Genomic DNA, 17,630 nt, shown 5'->3' with positions numbered 1-17,630 from the left:
TTACAGCATGAAGTATCATGAAGAGATTTCAGGCAATGTTCATTTTAAAATTTCTAACTATGAATGGGTTCCCCCATCAGTTCCCGCAACCCCAGGCTGGCAGAGCTCTGTGTGAATTAAGCAGCCTCCAGTCTGTCAAGGAACCTCCACCAAGTGTCTTTATTACCTTTTATGGTGCATTACAACATAGAAGCAGTTATGAGGAGCCCCCTTCCTGCTCCCTGGTTCAGCCTTTTATACTGCTGCTTTCTTCTCAGTGCTGAGCTAGAGACATCATCAGGCTCCCTACCCATGCAAGTGATCCCCTCTACCCTTCCAAACCCAAACTACTCAGTCCCTCCTCCTCCAACTGCACCCGGTGCCCGGGTGTTCTCTGTGACCAGGGTGCTGGCTTCCAAAGGGCTCAGTTTGTAGCTGCTAACAGCCCCCTGTCACACGGCCATGAGTGTGTAATTGACCATACAGTGAAAATAACACCAAATGTAAACTGTTACCTCATGATTCAATTCAGAACCTAGATCTGCCAGTATCTGCTCTGGACAGCCATGTTAATATATCATTTCACATGTCTTCTTCTCCACCTCATGTGCTGTCATAGTTCTAAGTGGAAATTCTTCTACCTATTTTGAAAAATCATCTGTAGCTGCCAGTACCTACTGGTATCGCTTCTGTGGTATTGGATATCGCCCGATTAAATCTGCTCTCAGCAATTCCCATGGTTTAACCACCTATGTGCAAGAACACAGGCTAGAGTAACCATTCCAATCTTTCCTATGACATTTTTATTATAATCCCATCTATAGTAAGCAAAGTAAATGTTCTAATGTGGTTTCTATAATAGATGATGTGTCCACACAGTCAGAATCTAACTTTTGGTGTTTTTCAGAGGTAAATAAATACAGGCCAAATTTCTGCAACTGAAAAACTTGCATAAATACGCTGTGCAGGGGCGGTGAGTTATATGGGCCCATGCTGCCTGTGCTCCAGAAATATTCAGGGCCCGGGGGCCCAGCTCCACCAATGTTCGGGGCCGTGTCTTCCCCACAGTCCCATCTGCTTCCCCCGCGCACCTCCCCGGAGCGTCCCTGCTGTGCCCTGGGCAGCTGGCGGCTGCCCTGCCGCTCCGGGCTGCGCTACCTCACCGGCCGCTGCCACTGCTGGCTACAAGAAAGGGGCCGGCGGCAGGCTGAGGCGGCTGCTGCGCCTGATGAGGGAAGAGAGGAGGAGGTGCCCATGTGATGGCGGCCCCCCTCCCGGCACCCACAGGGAGACAACTCCGACTCCGCGGGGGCTTCCTGGAGTCTGCACCTGAGCAACTGGGGCTTGGGTGAGTGTCGGACTCGTGTCATCCTGCCCCCCCCCACCCATCTGCAGTCAACTCTCCTGCCCCACGCTCGGCAAGGGGCAGCCCCATCCCCCACCCCTAGTGAGGCTACGGTGAGGGGCAGCAGCAGAAGTATATAACGGCAGCCCCCCCCCCCCCCAGGCCTGAGCAGCTGGGGCTTGGGTGAATGTTGTGACACCCTGCCCTCCCCTCCCCTCCCCGTCACCACTCCTGCCCCAGGCTGGGCAAGGGGCAGCCGCATCCCCCACTGGACAACGACGATAAGTGTTTGCTGCCTCCTGAAGAACATCGCAAAAGAAGGGGCGACATTTTGTTTTAATTATAGAAAGTCTTTGCTTTTGAGGGCTATTGATCCAAGAGTGCTGGGTTGTTTCCATATTCAAAAGTGTATTAATAAAGTTGACATTCTTAGTTAAATAATTTTTTCTGACGATACTGGTATTGTGCAATAGAGGGAAACTGTTAAACGCTCACTGTTTCCAGTCCATTTTTACATTGTTTTAAAAAATATAGATCGGCTTACAAAGCTGGTGTGTGGCAGGGGTGGGAGCTGGACCCGTTCTGGGCACCACCAAAAATTATACAAACCTACCGTCCCTGACAGCAGGCTGCCTCCCACCCAAGATCAACTTCTGGGGACAGCGGCCAAGTGAGCACCCCTGTTCCCTCTGGCATGCTCAGAGTGGGCTCCTGCGCCCAGGAGCTGAGCCTGGCTCCATTTGGATAAAGGACTCGAGGGGGGCCAGGTGGGGTTGTTAAATGTGGGCTGCTGGAGGCAGGAGAGAACCTTCTGAACTGGGACTACAGAGGGGTCAGAGGGTGCTGGGACTGACCCAGATGGACCATGCTGTACCTTTCCTTTGTCTGTGTTAACTAAGCACTGTCTGCACTGTGTTCCAGACATCTAATAAATCCCTCTGCTTTTATAGCATAAGTAGGGTGCATGGTTCCCTTTGGGGGTACAAGTCTGCTTCAGGTGTCCAACTTAGGTGGACTCACCAAAGGTGAGGTGCTGAAAGCTCTTAGGTTCGGACCCAGGAGGTGGAGAAGCCAAGTGGCTTGCCCAAGTGAAAGACTGTGACCCTAAGGGGGCTGCTACACTAAAGGGGTCTTCCCAGGGATGGTTCTAGAGCTGTTCAAAAGCACCAGACTGTGACAGGCGAACAGCCACGTTCCTGGAGACGATGGTGCAAGGAAGGGACTGGGACAGACCCAGCAGCTTTGCCCACAGTTACCTTGGTGCCGACTACTCCCCCCCCCGGCCCATACACAAGGCTTGTTAACTTTCTTTGACAGGGTATCAGGTTAGTTTGACACAATTTGTTTTTGACAAATCCATGCTGACTGTCACTTATCACCTTATTATCTTCTAGATGTTTGCAAAATGATTACTTAATTATTTGCTCCATTATCTTTCCTGGTACAGAAGTTACGCTGACTGGTCTGTAATTCCCTGGGTTGTCCTTATTTCCGTTTTTATAGATGGGCACTATATTTCCCCTTCTCCAGTCTTCTGTAATCTCTCCTGTCTTCCATGATTTTTCAAAGATAATCGCTAATGGCTCAGATATCTGCTCAGTCAGCTCCTTGAGTGTTCTAGGATGCATTTCATCAGGTCCTGGTGACTTGAAGGCATCTCATTTGTCTAAGTAATTTTTAACTTGTTCTTTCCCTATTTTGTCTCTGATCCCACCTCATTTTCACTGGCATTCACTTTGTTAGACGTCCAGTCACCACCAACCTTCTTGGTGAAAACTGAAACAAAGAAGTCATTAAGCACCTCTGCCACTTCCACATTTTCTGTTATTGTTTTTCCTCCCTCACTGAGTAATGGGCCTACCCTGTCCTTTGTCTTCCTCTTGCTTCTAATGTATTTGTAGAATGTTTTCTTGTTACCCTTTATGTCTCTAGCTAGTTTGCAGGGCCGTCCTTGGGGATTATGGGGCCCTACGCAGTATTATTAAACTGGTGCCCCTATACCCGGAGGATAAGGGGAGGCAGCAAAGGATACTGAGTTGCCCAGCCCGTCTCATGGCAGCAGAGAGTCACAGTTCCCTGCAGAGACCCCCATACCCCCTCCCTCACGCAGAATGCGTGGCGCCGATGCATTCAGCTCTGTGAATACAGCCCCTGCCTAAGGAGACTGCAGTGTGCACTGGGTGTGCGGGAGACGAGCTGCTGTTACGGGCAGTGGGTGAAGCTGCTGCTTGGGGAAGTTGGGCCCAGCCTGTACTCCACTCCTGCTCTGCCGCAGGCTCCGCCCCCTCCCCACTGTCTCCCTCTTCTCCTCCCTCCCCCTCCCTGATCACCCCCTTCCAGCCAAATCCCTGAACCCAAATGAAGCAAATGACATTTGAAAAAAAAACCAAAAACCAAAAAACACACTCTTCTGCAATTTCTTTCTAAAGAAAATGGAGCATATTTTCCACTGCATGCCAGAATGTGAAGACTGGACATGCAGAAGGTACCTAATTAAAAGCACTGAACTTGGGAATAAAAAATGTCAGTCACGAATTTTTTGATATACCCTGAAGTTTGTCAGAGATTTGCAAAAACTCTGTAGTAAGGGCAAGTCAGTTGTGCTGCCGACTACAACGTGAAATATTAGATCGCATGCCCTGGTTCTCATGGGAGACTTCAATCATCCTGATATCTGCTGGGAGAGCAATACAGCGGTGCACAGACAACCCAGGAAGCTTTTGAAAAATGTGGGGGACAATTTCCTGGTGCAAGTGCTGGAGGAACCAACTAGGGGCGGAGCTCTTCTTGACCTGCTGCCCACAAACCGGGAAGAATTAGTAGGGGAAGCAAAAGTGGATGGGAACCTGGGAGGCAGTGACCATGAGATGGTCGAGTTCAGGATCCTGACACAAAGAAGAAAGGAAAGCAGCAGAATACAGACCCTGGACTTCAGAAAAGCAGACTTTGACTCCCTCCGGGAACCGATGGGCAGGATCCCCTGGGAGAATAACATGAGGGGGAAAGGAGTCCAGGAGAACTGGCTGTATTTTAAAGAATCCTTATTGTGGTTACAGGGACAAACCATCCCAATGTGTAGAAAGAATAGTAAATATGGCAGGCGACCAGCTTGGCTTAACAGTGAAATCCTTGCTGATCTTAAACACAAAAGAGAGGTTTACAAGAAGTGGAAGATTGGACAAATGACCAGGGATGAGTATAAAAATATTGCTCAGGCATGTAGGAGAGAAATCAGAAAGGCTAAATCACACCTGGAGTTGCAGCTAGCAAGAAATGTTAAGAGTAACAAGAAGGGTTTCTTCAGGTATGTTGGCAACAAGAAGAAAGCCAAGGAAAGTGTGGGCCCCTTACTGAATGAGGGAGGCAACCTAGTGACAGAGGATGTGGAAAAAGCTAATGTACTCAATGCTTTTTTTGCCTCTGTCTTCACGAACAAGGTCAGCTCCCAGACTACTGCACTGGGCAGCAGAGTATGGGAAGGAGGTGACCAGCCCTCTGTGAAGAAAGAAGTGGTTCAGGACTATTTAGAAAAGCTGGACGAGCACAAGTCCATGGGGCCGGATGCGTTGCATCTGAGAGTGCTAAAGGAATTGGCAGATGTGATTGCAGAGCCAGGCCATTATCTTTGAAAACTCATGGCGATCAGGGGAAGCCCCGGAAGACTGGAAAAAGGCTAATGTAGTGCCCATCTTTCAAAAAGGGAAGAAGGAGGATCCTGGGAACTACAGGCCAGTCAGCCTCACCTCAGTCCCCAGAAAAATCATGGAGCAGGTCCTCAAGGAATCAATTCTGAAACACTTAGAGGAGAGGAAAGTGATCAGGAACAGTCAGCATGGATTCACCAAGGAAAAGTCATGCCTGACTAATCTAATTGCCTTCTATGATGAGATAACTGGTTCTGTGGATGAAGGGAAAGCAGTGGACTTGTTATTTCTTGACTTTAGCAAAGCTTTTGACACGGTCTCCCACGGTATTCTTGTCAGCAAGTTAGGGAAGTATGGGATGGATGGATGCTCTACAAGGTGAGTAGAAAGTTGGCTAGATTGTCGGGCTCAACGGGTAGTGATCAATGGCTCCATGTCTAGTTGGCAGCCGGTATCTAGCGGAGTGCCCCAAGGGTCGGTCCTGGGGCCCGTTTTGTTCAATATCTTCATTAATGATCTGGTGGATGGTGTGGATTGTACCCTCAGCAAGTTTGCGGATGACACTAAACTGGGAGGAGTGGTAGATATGCTGGAGGGTAGTTGACTCTTCCCCAACAAATTATATTCATCTATGTGTCTGACAATTTTGTTCTTTACTATATTTTCAACCAGTTTGCCCAGTCCTGAAGTCAGGCTTACTGGCTTGTAATTGGCATGGTCACCTCTGGAGCCCTTTTTAAAAATTGGCATCACATTATCTATCCTCCAATCATTTGGTACAGAACCTGATTTAAATGTTAGGTTACAGACTACAGTTAGTAGTCCTACAATTTCTCATTTCAATTCCTTAAGAACTCTTGGGTGAGTACCATCTGGTCCTGGTTACTTATTACTGTTTAGTTTATCAATTTGTTCCAAAACCTCCTCTAATGCCATCTCAATCTGGCAGAGTTCCTCAGATTTGTCACCTAAAAAGAATGGTTCAAGTTTGGGAATTTGCCTCACATTCTCAGCCGTGAAGACAGATGCAAAAAATTCATTTAGTTTCTCTGCAATGGCCTTATCATCCTTGAGTGCTCCTTTAGCATCTTGATCATCCAGTGGCCCCACTGGTTGTTTAGCAGGCTTCCTGCTTCTGATGTACATTTAAGAAAAAATTGCGATTACTTTTTGAGTCTTTGGCTAGCTGTTCTCCAAATTCTTTTTTGGCCTCCCTAATTATATTTCTGCACTACATCTGCCAGAGTTTATGCTCCTTTCTAGTTTCCTCACTAGGATTTAACTTCCACTTTTTAAAGGATGCCTTTTTGCCTCTTACTGCTTCCCTTTGTTGTTTAGTCATGGTGGCTCTTTTTTGGTTCTCTTACTATGTTTTTTAATTTGGGGTATATATTTAAAGTGAACCTCTATTATGGTGTCTTTAAAAAGTTTCCATGCAGCTTGCAGGGATTTGTAGTGAAATTCTGGGCATGTTCAATCCTGGTACCGTGTGGCCTGTTGCTGTCCAAGCTGTGACATTTCAGAGCAGGCAGGGTGCAGTGGGGAGGCCCCATACCAAAGTCCAGCACAGGGGCAGCTGGGATTGAAGGTGGGGAGGGGGTGGGGGAGGGGAGCTCTCTCAATATTCACTGAGTTGTGCCTTCTGCTGGGGCTCCCAGTGTCTCTAGTCCCCTCCCTGGGGAGAGGTGGGGGAAGGAAGGGAAAGATTCTGAGTCTCAGGCCTGGCCCAGCCGATACTTTCACCCTGTCACTGGCCCGTCTCTGCCAGGGGAGTGACTCTCCCCAGCCCTGTGCTGAGATCTCAGAGCTGCTAGGGGCAGATTCTGTCACGGATACCATCAAACCCTCCCCCAGGGCTGTGTTCTGCCCCTAACGCTCTGATTGTCTCTCTCCCCGCAGCGAATGTGACTCTGGATCCAGACACGGCTCATCCCCAACTCGTCCCATCTGAGGATGGGGAAATACAGGGCAGCGACTGCGTGACAACCCTGAGGGATTTGACACTGAGCTCTGTGTCCTGGGCTGCGAGGGATTCACCTCAGGGAGACGTTGCTGGGAGGTGGAGGTGAGGAGTGGGCGATACTGGGCTGTGGGGGTGGCCAGAGAGTCTGTGGGGAGGAAGGGACGGATCAGCTGTAGCCCTTATGGGGGGGATCTGGGCTGTGCAGAGGTGTCGGGGGGGGGGGTGAGTTCCGGGCTCTCACCTCCCCTGTGACCCCCTGAGCCAGGTTCCCAGCAGGGTCTGGGTTTGTCTGGACTGTGACCGGGGGCAAGTGACATTTGTTGATGCTGGTGACAAGGCCCCCGATCTTCACTTTCCCACCGGGCTCCATCCCTGGGAAGAGAATCCGCCCCTGGCTCTGGCTGGTGTGCAAATCCTGGCTCAGACTGTGTCCCTGAGACCGGTGACCCCGAAATTAGCATCTCTAGCCTCTCACACCCCAGTGGCTATGTCTCTGGAGCACTCCCATCGACCCAGCCCCTGGCTCCTCATCTCTAGGACCCCTGCAAGCTCCTCCCCCTCCCTGCAGCCCCAGGAGTGTGTGTGTGTGGGGGGGGAGAACCCCTGGAGATGCAGGATGGGCAGAGGGGCCCTGAGGGGCAGATGTGGGGGCTGGGCAGGGGGCAGAACTAACAGCCAGGCTGGGGACAGACAGATGTGGGGGTGGCAGGGACACAGAATGACTCAATCAGGGTTTGGGGGTTGGAGGAAGCTCCGCAGCAGCAGGGAGCGTTTTGTACCAATCTGTGAGATTAGATCTCGCTGGGGTCTCCCAGCCAGAGCTCCTGCCACAGGGGCCCAAATCACCTTCCCCTGGCACTATGGGAGAGCCAGTAACACTGTAATTGTCACACGGGGGATGGGCAGAGAGAGTTCAAAAAAAATCAGAAGATAAACCAGGATACGTTATATATTGTTTTGAGCCCTCATGGTTTTTTTTTTTTTTTTTTTTGGGGGGGGGGGTAATTTCATGATTTTGGGTTCTGACTCATGATTTTTAAGTTCTAGGGTTGGCAACAATGCGAGTGTCACAGGTTGGGGAGGGTGCAGGCTGGGCTGAACTAGAGGAAACAGAGAAAACAAAAGGAAAAGATCAAGTAAAACAAAATAAACAGAGTCCTGGAGAAAGGGGTATCAAACCAAGGAAAGGAAAACACTGTGAAGAGGGGAATGGCCAAAGACAACGAGAGCTGAAGGGATAAACTCAGGGGAACGAATGGAGAACATGAAGGGGAAGGATCTGCTGTGACAGGGATCAGAGGAGAGTGGAAGACACAGAGAAATAAACAGGAATGGGAAATGAGGGCTAGAAAAATGGTGAGTCAAAATGAACAGTATGACAGAGAAGGGAGAAGAAAAGGGAACACAAGAGGGATAGAGATTTATAAAGCATCACTGAAGTGGAGACTGTCACTCATTAATTTCATATGTTACTTCCTTGACTTTAATTACACTAAAATGGCAACAAAAGTAACTGTTCCCAAAACCTGTGGGACTCTTTTCCATTGTTTCAGAGTAACAGCCGTGTTAGTCTGTATTCGCAAAAAGAAAAGGAGTACTTGTGGCACCTTAAAGACTAACCAATTTATTTGAGCATGAGCTTTCGTGAGCTACAGCTCACTTCATCAGATACATACCGTGGAAACTGCAGCAGACTGCTGCAGTTTCCACGGTATGTATCTGATGAAGTGAGCTGTAGCTCACGAAAGCTCATGCTCAAATAAATTGGTTAGTCTTTAAGGTGCCACAAGTACTCCTTTTCTTTTTTCCATTGTTGTGATTATTGAAGCTGCTTCTCAACTCCTTTGTTCTCTGAGGGGTATTTACAGTAAATAAAGCATGAAAGACAATTCTGATTTGTCCCTTTTGGATTTTCCAGCTGTAATTGTTGGGTCTAGAGTTGAGGGATTTGCTTCCCTAGTTGGTTGTGTGTCCCAGCACCAACAGGGAAAATACCTGCATGTCCCTAGAATGGGAGCTGGGGTTTTGCTGCTATCCAGCCTGTGCTCTCTCTTGTGCAGGCTATAGCCATGTCAATCAGGACTTCCTCAGCTGGGCTCAGTGGAGAGGGGGCTGAACACGTGGTGCTGACTCTCCTCTGTTTCCAGAGGTGTTGAATTTCTTCAATGGTGGCTAAAGAGATACAAAATATGTTGCTTGCATTTCTTCTGCCCATCAGCATTTGCTGAGACAGTCTCTGGGGATTTGTCTACACTAGGATGCAGGTTTTTCTCTCTCATTGTACAATCTGGGTGTAGACAAGGCAAGTGGTGGTTTCACCTCAGTGTAACTGGTCAAGAAGAATTCTGTGCGTTGGGGGGCGTTTGGGAGGGTGAACGATCACCTTCAGTAGCTACACTGAGGTGAAAGCATCACTTGCCTCATCTCCACGGGGACTGTATAATGAGATCACTGCCTTGTGTTTGCTACTGCATTGAAAAAAACCTACCCCTTCTCCTAGGGTGGCCATGAGCTAAAAGATGGGATCTAAAGGGAGAAAAAGGAGACACCCCACCTTTGGCCAGGTCTGGGTCTTTGCTTTCTGTGAGCTTCTAATGTAAATGACTGGGGGTGGGATCCATGAAGGGACTCAGGTGTTACACTGCTGAGCATCACCTGCTCCTAATTTTTAGGTGCCTAGAACATCACAAGAAGAACACTGCGACCCCCACAGCCTGACTTAGATGCCTCGTCTCCCCCCACGATGAACGGAGACAGGCAGGTGCCTTACAATGCCATCCACAAGAGCCAGCACCCTAGGTGGGGAGCCATCTAAACTAGCCAATGGGAGATGCTAACAACAGGGGTATCCTAAACCCTGCTCCTCTCCCCAAGATAAGTGCCTGAGGCTGTGTCCACACGACAGCTGAAGTCGGCAGAATTTATGTTGCTCAGGGATGCGACTAGACCAACCCCCTGACTGACGTACGTTACAGGGACATAAGGGCCGTTGGACAGGGGCGGCTGGAGCAGGCAGCAAGGCAGTGAGCAGAGGGGGTTGCAGCTACCTGGGCGTACCCCCTGGGGGCTAAGAGATCAGCATCTCCAGGGATGGTGGAGGGAACCATGGGTCGGCAACAAGGAGGGCCACGGCGGTCAGCAGGGCCGCAGCAGGAGAGGGGACCACCCCCAAGGGAGGTTTCGCCTTCTGGGCGGGGACCTGCTCTTCTTCCTCCCCCAGCCCTGCCCCGCGGCCAAGGGAGCGGGCTCGGGAATGGAGGCTGCAGAGGCCACGGCAGCAGCAGCAGAATCCGTGGCCGCCGCCATCGTCGGGCTTCGGTGGAGGCGATGGCAGTTGAGCTGGTGGCGGCGGTCGAGGCAGCCAGCGCCAGGGAGGGTGGGAAGGGAGACTGAGAGGGCGTCCAGGGACGTCCCACCCCCTGAATCTCCCACCCCAGGAAGGGAGGCTCGGGACAGCCACTAGGGCAGGGAACAAAGGGAATGGAGGGAAAGGGGGGGGAAAATGGTGACCACACCCCCGTCGCTCGGCTGAAAGCAGGGTGGGGGGGCACCCACAGAAAGGGACACAGGAAACAAGGAACACAACGCCCAGCTCAGGAGGAAGAAACCAGTTCCCCTGGCTCCACTAAGGGGGGGAAGGGAGCCTCTGTGAGGGGAATAACTGAGGGAGGGAGGGGAATTCTAAGCGCCTACAAAAGGAACGGGGGCACGCAGGCAAAAAGGGTAAACCGGGGGGCAAACAGCAAGGGAGCGGAATGAAGGGGGGGACAGGGACAAGTATGCCATAGGCAGGGAACAGAAAACAGGGTGGGCTCAAGGGCAACCAAACTGAAAAAGGGGAAATGGGGCTGGCAACAACGCCTGCACCGTGGGACAAGGGCGGGGCTAGTAAACTAACCAGGGACCACCAAAGAAAGAGGCCCCACAGGAAACAGAGCAGAGTGAAACAGAGCAAACAGGGTGGCTAGATGGGGGTGGGTGGGGCAGGCAGCAAAGGGAAAGGGGACAAACAGCTGCAAGGACAGGACAGTGGGCAAGGCAGAGGGGAAAGGATCCCATCAGCCTAATGCAACCCAGGGAGGGAGAAAACTGCCAAGGAAGGAAAGGAAAAGTGACCCCACGGGTGCAAGAACAATGAACCTCGCCTGCTGCTGCAACGCCCTGGGCGAGTAAGCAGGGGAGCTAGGCAGCTGGGGCAAGTGTGGAAAAGCCCCTAGCAGTAAATGGGGCAGGAAAGGGAGCGGCAGCAGAGGTGGTAGCAGAAAGGGGGGGGGCGGTAAACCAGGGGAAGGGTACTACACCTCCCCCTGTTCCCCCACAGCAACCACTCTGGCCACCGCCCCTGGGACCAAGCTGAGAAAGGCCCAGCTGTAGCACAAACTCCCCCCAACCCCCACAGCAAGCTGCAAAGACCCCAGACACTGCCCTAAAGCAGCTCCCTCATCTCCTCACCAGGCAGAAGAGCAGCGGCTGCAGTGGCAGAGCACCAGGCCAACAGCAGCCAGAGCCAGGAAAGACCCCAAACAAGATGGAAAAGGGGGGGCCCTCTCCACTCCCCTGCCAACAGGCAGGCCAGCAAAGCCCCCCAAGCAGCTGCAGCAACTAGCAAAGGGGGACAAGCAGCCAGCAAGGGAAGGGGGGGAGCCTAGCCCAAGAGAAACGAACTGGGACTTGCTCACCACTACAGCAGCTCCACGCTCCTCTCAGCAGAGGTTTGTCAGGAGAAGGGAGCCTCTCCTGCTTGCAGGGAAACAGCCTGACCATACCCCCATGAACCTGCCTCAACTGCCAATCAAGGAGGCAGGCACCCACAGCTGCAACCAATAAGGAACAGAGGCCTGCTATAAAAGGAGAGAGCGCAGGGAAGGAGTACATTCACAGAAAGGGTTTAGACAGCAAAGGGCTAATACTGGTGTCCCAGACAGTCCCTAGAAACACAGTGCAAAAGCACTGACACAGATTGCTAGGCTGAATGAGATTCCAGGGGCTAAGAGCTGTCTTGATCAAGGGATAACTAAAGAAAGTAGAGACCCCCTGAAAGACCCCATCAAAGACTGGTGACATCACCTGACTGCACAGACTGGCCTAGTAACTATGGGGAAGGTCAATGAGATGATTATCGGACAAACTCTGCATGTGCACGTCCATGTCCATCCATCTCTTTATTCTCTTCTGCCTGGTTCTGGCTGCAGAGGAAAAGGTTTGCCCAGTAATGAGGCGCTAAGCAGACCCAGGTTTCATTCCCTGCTCTGTGTGAAGTCAGACAAGTCACGAACTCCGTCTGGGCCTGAATTTCCCCTCTTCTAAAATGGGAGAAACAGCTCTTCCCCATCTCAGAGCAGCAGAGGCTGGGGGGCAGGGGGCACATGGGGTCATGTGTCTCCCAGATTTGTTGCTTGGCTGGTATTGAATACGCTCACACAGACTAAGCATGTTCAGTAACATCAGCTGAAGGCACTGCCCTCACTCCATGGACAGGTATGGGTTGTCTCTGCACAGCAGTATGGGGAGCCTAAGCACATTGGGGTTTGTGAGGTGCTCAGACAGTGCAGTGATGGGGGCCAGGTAAGGACCTGCCATCGCTAGAAGTGCAGCTGTTTCCTGTCCACATCAAATCACAAAAACATCACATTAGGGATGTCACAAACTTTCCTGATTTCACACTGACACTTCCACTAGCTTTTTTCAGAGTAGCAGCCGTGTTAATCTGTATCCGCAAAAAGAAAAGGAGGACTTGTGGCATCTCAGAGACTAACAAATTTATTTTAGCATAAGCTTTCATGAGCTACAGCTCACTTCATCAGATGCTTGCAGTGGAAAATACAGTGGGGAGATTTTATATACACAGAGAACATAGAACAATGGGTGTTACCGTACACACTGTAATGAGAGTGATCAGGTAAGGTGAGCTATTACCAGCAGGAGAGAAAAAAACCCTTTTGTAGTGATTATCAAGGTGGGCCATTTCCAGCAGTTGACAAGAATGTGTGAGGAACAGTGGTGGGGCGGGGGGGGGGGAGAGGAAATAAACATGGGGAAATAGTTTTACTTTGTGTAATGACACATCCACTCCCAGTCTTTATTCAAGCCTAATTTAATGGTGTCCAGTTTGCAAATTAATTCCAATTCAGCAGTCTCTCGTTGGAGTCTGTTTTTGAAGTATTTTTGTTGAAGAATTGCCACTTTTGGGTCTGTGATCGAGTGACCAGAGAGATTGAAGTGTTCTCCGACTGGTTTATGAATGTTATAATTCTTGACATCTGATTTGTGTCCATTTATTCTTTTATGTAGAGACTGTCCGGTTTGGCCAATGTACATGGCAGAGGGGCATTGCTGGCACATGATGGCATATATCATATTGGTAGATGTGCAGGTGAATGAGTCCCTGATGGTGTGGCTGATCTTATAATCTACTGAGTGTGGTCATCCTATTTGTATAAATGTATCACTCTTGTATCAGAAACTAGAAATATGAAATATAACTCTGAGGTCCTATTGTAATTATGCAAAGTGTGGGCCATTAATGGTGGTTTGGAATCTTGATGGCTCCCATCAACCAGGACAATTGACTGTGGATGGCTCTGTTTGAAGGCAGGCCTCCCTGTGAGTCAGGCTGGGAGGAATGAAGGCTTTGGGGTCTTACAGTGACATGTGATCATGTCACCTGAACTGGAATCCATCTTTAACCTGATGCTTTTCCAGTGAGGAGGGGTGGGAACCCAGAGGGACAAAGATTCCCGCCTTATGCAAAAGATATATAAGTGGGTGGAACAGAACAAAGGGGGCAGCCATCATGAGGAATCCCCTAGCTACCACCTGAGCTGGAACAAGGGCTGGACCAGGGGAAAGGATTGTGCCCAGACTAGGAAGGCATCCAGTCTGAGAAAGAAACTTATTGAAACATCTCTAAGGGTGAGATTTTACCTCTATTCAGTTGTATTACTGTATTAGGTTTAGATTTGTGTGTTTTATTTTATTTTACTTGGTAATTCACTTTGTTCTGTCTGATACTATTTGGAACCACTTAAATCCTACATTCTGATTTAATAAAATCACTTTTTACTTAGTAACTAACCCAGAGTATGTATTAATACCTGGGGCGGGGGGGGGGGGGGGAACAGCTGTGTATATCTCTCTATCAGTGTTATAGAGGGCGAAGAATATATGAGTTTACCCTGTATAAGCTTTATACGGGGTAATACAGATTTATTTAGGGTTTGGACCCCATTGGGAGTTGGGCATCTGAGTGTCAAAGACAGGAACACTTCTGTAAGCTGCTTTCAGTTTAGCCTACAGCTGTTAGAGGACATGGTTCAAACCTGGGTTTGCAGCAGGCTAGCAGGTCTGGCTCAAACCAGGCAGGGCACTGAAGTCCTAAGCTGCTAGGGCAGGAAAGCAGGGGCAGAAATAGTCTTGGCACATCAGGTGGCAGCTCCCAAGGGGGTTTCTGTGATCCAACACTTCACAAATGGATTGTGTGATGTGTCTTGGATGGAAGCTGGTGGCATATAGGTAAGTATAGCAGTCAAAAGGTTTCTGGTATAGGGTCGTGTTTATGAGACCATCACTTATTTGCACTGTAGTGTCCAGAAAGTGAATCTCTTGGTCCAAGCTGAGGTTGTTGGTGGGGTGGAAATTGTTGAAATCCAGGTGGAATTCTTCAAGGGCCTCCTTCCCGTGGTTCCATATGATGAAGATGTCATCAATGTAGCCCAAGCAGAGGAGGGGCACTAGGGGATGAGAGCTGAGGAAGCGTTGTTCTAAGTCAGCCATTAAAATGTTGGCATGCTGTGGGGCCATGCGGGTACCCATAGCAGTGCCGCTGACTTGAAGGTATAAGTTGTCCCCAAATCTGAAATGGTTGTGGGTGAAGACAAAGTCACAAAGCTCAGCCACCAGGTGTGCTGTGGCCTCATCAGGGATACTGTTCCTGTCAGCTTGTAGCCCATCCTCGTGTGGAATATTGGTGTATTGTGGAATATTGGTGTAGCTTGTAGTCCATCCACACGAAGCGAGATGCAAATTAATCTGAGCCCTTGCACTTCTATATCCTTTTTCATTCAGCTACTAAACCTCACAGCCATCTTAAGAAAGACCCTCTGTAGGAGAGATTTCCTGTTACCTCGTGCTCCCCTGCCCCTCCAACCCCAGTTTGTTTTTCTCATCCTCCCATTGCAGCTTCTCCTAACCTAGATCCAGAACCTGCCAAGACTCTGGTGCAAAGTAGCTTTACACACATTGGATCCTTTGCCGTGATTGAAACTTTGACTCCTGGCAGGATCAGGGCCCTATACCGTGAGCTCTTTGAGGCTATTTACTCAGTGTTTGTGCAGAGCTCAGCACAATGGGGCCCTCGTCCTCCATAGACTGTAATAGGAATACAAATAACTATTTTATAGATGTGGAAACTGAGGCAGGAGCTGGTTGGCTCAATGGGCCAGATTCACACTTGTGCTGGCAAAGGGATAGAGGAGAGGCAGTTTGGGACTCCCCTGTTCAGTGGCTGCAGGGGCTGGTGCAGACCTTGGCACAGGCTGTTGAAGTCCTGAGATTGAGCCAAAGTTGCTCCCCTGTTTCAGTGGCCCCTGTGGGGCTTTTCATGAGTCAGCTTCTGCCCTGCCCCAAAAGAAATCATTAAATTAGCCCCAACATCATGGTTTGTTCTCTTTTAAGATTTATATTGTGTTCTTCAGTCGTTTGATGTCTGAACTCCCCCTGCCACCCCCAGTGTGTCTGTGTCCTTCACCCCCATTCCCCAGCCTGGACCCTGGAGGGTTGCAGTGTGGTCTCCTCTCCCCCTTCCCAGGCTGGGTGTTGCAGGCAGGGGGCAGAACAGAGGCGCTGGGCTGCTGCTCACAGGCAATTCCTCTGGATCAGAATCTGCTTCCCATTAGAATTTGCTACTTTGCTGTTATTCAACATAGTCCAGTGTCCTGAATGTGGAACAGCATTTCTTGAAAGGACCAAACGTCCAAGGCTGAGACCCATCACGTTATAAACAATCCAAAGGAGACGTCTAAAATCTACATCTGTAAGGAAAACTTCTCCTCTCTGTCGGATGATTGTGCTCTGCAAAGAGCTCAAGGAATTCAACAGGTATAATCGCCCCAGCGCTGTGGGAGGGGATTTTTCCCTTAAGTCAGGCCACTTTTACAGGTCAGCATTTAATTGGGAACAACCTTATACTATCAAGAAAAAATTATCTTGTGTTTGTGTTAACTTTTCAATCAGAGCAGGGTCAAGCTGAAGAAAACCAAGCAACTAATGTCGTGCTGGCTCATTTTTCAACTTTTTCTTCTGTAACTGATATTTCACAGCTCTTGTTAATGCACATGTTGCACAGAGTAATTTTCTAACCCTTAGCCTACAACACCTCCCAGTGACGAACGCTCCTGCCTTAGACCTTAAGTTCAGCTACAATGTCCCCTCAGGCATTTTCTCAAGGCTACTTCAGGCTGGCCAGCAGGTTTTAGGATAGCTCTGTCTCAGTTGTCATGGGGAAAAAATGGTGCTTACCAGTTTGGGGGGCTCTGGTAGAGGCTTGGGGGAGGGCAGAGATCAGCAAGCGGCGGGTGGGAGCGGCCTCGGGGAGGGGGCAGAGCATGGATGAGAAGAGGCAGAGTGAGGGCAAGGCCTTGGGGGAGGGACGGAGTGGGGGTGAGAAGATGGGGAGAAAGGGTGTGGCCTTGGGGGAGGGGATGTAGCGGGAACGGGGCCTTGGGGCGGAGCAGGGATGGAGCACCTCCTGGGAAAACCAAAAGTTGGCGCCTCTGGATTATACACTGTTTCTACCTCTGAAAATAGAAAATATCCTCTGCGTGATGACTCTGGTCATTTGAGGGGTTCCTGCCCACGCACTGCTCGCTTACACCCTGCAGTAAGAAGAGATCCCGAGACATAAGCCCTTGTATTCGAGGCCTGAGAGGAGGCAGAAGCTGTTCACAGAATCCGACTAAGAAGTGCTAGTCACAGAGCACTCACGCAAACACACCCCGATGTCAAGTAGTGCCAAAACATTCGGACATCAAGAATGGTACAAAAACATTCCCCAAGGACAACAGGAACACCCTGAGCTCTCCTAAAAGCTAAGGTCAGGATCACAATATACAATCAATATTTTAATGGAACCAACATGTACAAGGCGACGTCAGGGGGCCGCACTAACGTGTTTGTGTTGGGGTATAAAGACAGGGCTGGATTAACCTCTTGTGGGCCCTGGCGCCAAACATATTTGTGGGCCTCCATGTCGTCGTCGTGGGCTCCGAGTGTGGGCCTGCTGTGCAATGCCCTTGCTGCCCTAGTACGCCCTGTGACAGGCAGCCGGCGCTGCATCTCAGAGACATTTTTCATTTTGATCACACACCTCTACCTGGCTATCTGCATTGCCATACACAGCTCCCTCAGCCCCCAGTTCTTCTCACTGAGCTGTCCCCAGGTGGGTTTACCAGTGTCCACAGTGAGCAGAACTTTCATAGTGATCAGGGGAAACTCCCCACAGATGTAGCTCCTTGACTCCTTCCTCATTCAGACCTTCTATCGCCATGTCTGCAGGACCACCCCATGTCACCAGTCACTGTGTGTGGTTCTGGGCTCAGCTCAATAAAGTTTCACAGCCAGCAGATACCTGATCAATTCTGACAAATCCCTCCCTTAGCACCCATCCTGCCATTTGAGGAAGCCACTTGCAAACATCATTTCC

Source organism: Eretmochelys imbricata, chromosome 14 (assembly GCF_965152235.1).
Source record: "Eretmochelys imbricata isolate rEreImb1 chromosome 14, rEreImb1.hap1, whole genome shotgun sequence".
Classification (NCBI taxonomy): Eukaryota; Metazoa; Chordata; order Testudines; family Cheloniidae; genus Eretmochelys; species Eretmochelys imbricata.
Note: the sequence above shows the minus strand (reverse complement) of the source record.